This window comes from Oryctolagus cuniculus, chromosome 7, assembly GCF_964237555.1.
Source record: "Oryctolagus cuniculus chromosome 7, mOryCun1.1, whole genome shotgun sequence".
Lineage (NCBI taxonomy): Eukaryota > Metazoa > Chordata > Mammalia > Lagomorpha > Leporidae > Oryctolagus > Oryctolagus cuniculus.
This window is the reverse complement of record NC_091438.1, coordinates 74,170,544-74,174,716: the sequence shown is the minus strand read 5'-3', so window position 1 is coordinate 74,174,716 and position 4,173 is coordinate 74,170,544. Positions and strand designations below refer to the sequence as shown.

Genomic DNA, 4,173 nt, shown 5'->3' with positions numbered 1-4,173 from the left:
ACCATCCAAACATCTAGTAATGTGCTGTTTCTTCGGAGATATTAATGTTTGTTCCAGCAGTGACAGGAATGGCCTGTTCACTACTCAGGTGCACCCTAACCAAAAAGACTTTCACAATTCTTTCCTACCAACACTACCTTACCCTGTGGCTCCTGAAATTTCTTCTGGGACTTTACAATCCTCATTTGTGCTTTCTCTCAGCATTTTGAAGTTCCCATTTCATCCAGTAACTATCTTTATCCAGGTTCAAGTTTATCCACTACCACTTTCTTCCCAAGTACATGTCCAAATCGCAGGTCAGTCTGCACCAGACTTGTCAATGGTTTTTATTGGGTATGGGCACATATGCTCAACAGCGTCTAAGGTCCCCTGGGAAATGAGCGATTCATTGTTACTCTATCAGCACAAGTCAGTGGAGGATAGCTCATGATTGTGTCATTGCTTTGTAGAGAAATAGCTCTTTTAAGGAACAGCTCTGCTACACAGGTCAGGGAGATCCAATGTCTGAGAATTTTGTTCCTGCAAAAATAAATCCAAAGCAGTTTGAAGCAAATTTTTAAAGACTCTTTCTGAAAGCCTACTCATTTCTATTTTTAGAGATCTTTTCCATCCAACATGGACATCCAGGAGGTCACTCTCCCCAGACACTGTCCATTGGCATCAGGGAGCACAGGGCTCTACTCCAAACTGCAACATCCCTTTCTATAATATTGAGCAAAAAGCTGAGCTGTGAATCTGCACCTGCACATCCCTACAGTTGCTGAGTCTCATGGACCGTAACTGAGGAGGAAAACTATGCAGGGAGTAGCCCACAGGACCATGCTATCTGGATCTAAGTTTGTCCTACTTGTTTGGCTACATTGATAAATTAATGTTGTGTTTTATAGAATTCATTCATTATTCCAAATAACTTACTGAGGGAGAGAACAAGAGCCATGCTTGACATAGAGGCATCAACACCTTTATTTACCAAGGAGAGGTGGCAAAGGGACTTTAAAAAAAAATCTGAAACACAAAAAGTCTGAAAAATCTTTGGCACATTTTTGGAAAGCTTTGGGATGCATTTTTCTCCTTAAAAACTTCCTTTAAGGACTAATAATGTTAACAAGACTACTTACATGGCCATGTGCTCATTGAAATATTGAAATTGATAAGAATTTCAGAAAGGCACCAAAGAGGGCTGAATTATGAAGAAAGTATACCAGAGACCCTTTCAGAGTCTCCATGAAGTCAACATTCGTAATAACAACACTAAGATAATAGCCTTTTTTCCCCATTCTCAAGTTGACAGTAGAGTTTCCAAATACTTGCTTGGTTCAAATGCAGCACAGGAGAAGCTCAATAGAAGTCTCTTTAAAAGACTTAGTGGTTGGCCGGCGCCATGGCTCACCAGGCTAATCCTCTGCCTGTGGCACCAGTACCCTGGGTTCTAGTCTTGGTCAGGGAGCCAGATTCTGTCCCTGTTGCTTCTCTTCCAGTCCAGCTCTCTGCTGTGGCCCGGGAGTGCAGTGGAGGATGGCCCAAGTGCTTGGGCCCTGCACCCGCATGGGAGACCAGGGGGAGGCACCTGGCTCCTGTCTCCTGACTCCTGGCTTGGGATCGGCACAGCACGCTGGCCATAGCAGCCATTTAGGGGATGAACCAATGGAAGGAAGACCTTTCTCTCTGTCTCTCTCTCTCTCTCACTGTCTAATTCTGCCAAAAAAAAAAAAAAAAGACCCAGTGGTTTTCATTTCTAATGTAAACATTTGCAGTTAACCTAAGAAAACTCAATTCATGTGTCAATATATTTATGAATTGAAGTAAAGATAACTGCTCATTTAAAAAAGAATCTTTTCCTATATAAAAGGAGTCAGCAAACCATCCCCATAAAGGGCCAAGTGTCAATATTTTAGGCTTTGCTTGTCATTTCCTTAGTTTCCCTCCCTCCCTCCCTCTCCTTCTCCCTCCCTCCCTCCCTTTCTCCTTCCTTCCTTCCTCCCCTTCCTACTTCCTCCCTCACTCTCTCCTTCCTTCCTTCCTCCCTGCTTCCTTCTTCCCTCCCTCCCTCCCTCCTTCCTTCCTTCCTCCCTCCCTCCCCCCTCTCTCCCTCCCTCCCTTCCTTCCTTCCTTCCTTCCTTCCTTCCTTCCACACTGCCTTGTAAGGTTCTCTCTTGTTTATTTTTTACCCATTCCCTTTGATCCCTAGTTCCCATTCTCATTTCCTTCCTTTTCCCTCCAAAGTAAATTTTTATTTGTTTTTAAAAATCTTTTTCAAGTATTTGTCTATGTATGTGTTTGTGTGAAATATCTATTAGATTGTGTGCTTAAATACATGTAAGTAGTGACATGTGCTACCGTATACTGGAAATGCTATTTCTTGCTCTCCTCATTCCTCCCAGGGCTCACCTGTGTTGCCATGAGTACTTATCTCTACCGTGCACCTTAGTCCTAATCTGTAGGTCCTCAATAGCATGTAGTCACTTTATGTGTCTGTTTCTCCCAAGAAGGATTATGAGATTGCTCCAGCTTTCTGCCACCACAAACAGTGCTTCAAGGGACATCTTCACATGTTTCTATGTGTGGTTTTGGATATGGTAGAATTGTTGATCATAAGGCATACTTTTATTTAATTTGGTTAGGTATTACGAATTTGCTTCAGCCTGGCTAATTGTGCTAAAATTCAACCAGTAGTCCCTGAGTATACCTATATTCCCTCCTGCCACCAACACTTAGCAACAGTATCTACTGTTTTATCTATCCAAATCGTCTTTGGGGATATGTCATTGTTATTTTAATTTGCATTTATCTAATTGCTAATGAGTTTGAACATCTCTTCTGTAAATTTATTAGTCCTTTGAGTTTCCTCATCTATGAATTGCCTCTACGTATATCCCTAGAACATTTTTCTACTGGGGTTCATATCTACTTTTTGTTTGTTCATATGAGGCTCATGTACACTCCAATTATCAGTCTCAATAGTGTTCAGCATCAAATAAAAATCTTTAGTGTGATGTAATCAAATCCAACAATTTTCCACCTCATGATTCTGATGGATTATACTTTTCCACAATTAGAATGACAACATATTCTTCTATACTATTTCCCATCAGCTTTATTGTTTTCACACTTAGATTTTTAGGAAATCCAGAGTTCTTCTCTGAACATCATGTTTTATTTTTCTTTGTACAGTAAAAGATTTTCTCAGTACCAAATACTAAGTAGTATATCCCTTTTCCATTAATACTTGAGCCACCTCTGTTGTATATTAATTTTCCATGTTATATATGAGTCTGCTTCTGAGACCTCCAGACTTCTGGTCAACTTTACTTTGCAATAGTTTCTATAACTATAAAATTTTATATGATAATATCTAGTAAGACAAATCTATTTTTCTTAAAGTAAATTCAAGTGTACATAAGCATTTATTCTGCCATATGAATTTTAAAATATGTTTGAGTTCCTTTCTTATTCAGCTTATTCAAGGAATTATATGTATTTTATATTTCTAAGGTGAGTTCCCTTATATTGCTTTTGCTTATTGATAATACATAGACTCATTATTATTTTTTTCTATATTTGTTTCATTTTTTATTTTAAATACCAAAATTTAAATTTGTATTTAAATTTTATTTCTTTAGTTAAAGGCAGAGAGACAGAGACAGACAAGGAGAGAGCTCCCATCCATTAGTTCGCTCCCGAAATGCCTACAACAAGCAGAAGCTGGACCAGTTGAAATCAGGAGCATGGTACTCAATCTGGGTTTCACATGTGAGTGTCAGGGATCCAAATACTTGAGCATCATCTGCTACCTCCCAGGGTGTTTTAGCAAGAAGCTGGGATTGGAAGCAGAGCCAGGATTCAAACCCAAGAACTTCGATACAGGATATGTGCATTCTACCCAGAATCTTAACCACTACACCCTGTATTTAAACCTTTTTTAAAAGGGAAAAGGTTTATTGTCAGGTGGGGGAAACTCAACATGTTGCCTCCCCATGCATAGAGAGAACAGACTTGAATTTTTTAAAAATGGATTTTTAGTAGTTTTTCAATTGGTTTTATTGAATTTCCCATAAGGAATTCATAACGTGCAGTCTCCTCTTTTGTATTACATATTTGTTCATTTCAATTCTTATTTGTGATCTGTTGTATTGGCTAGAGCGTTCTAAAGAATATTGAATAATAATGATGACA

General features: G+C 39.1%; 1 non-coding gene across 1 annotated transcript; it reads left to right on the top strand.

Annotated features, from left to right (window-relative positions):
• The first annotated feature begins 610 nt into the window (after positions 1-610).
• LOC127493813 (small nucleolar RNA SNORA73 family) lies at positions 611-810 on the top strand. The gene has a single exon (XR_007924351.2). It is a non-coding gene; the product is annotated as a small nucleolar RNA SNORA73 family (small nucleolar RNA).
• The last annotated feature ends 3,363 nt before the right edge of the window (positions 811-4,173 follow it).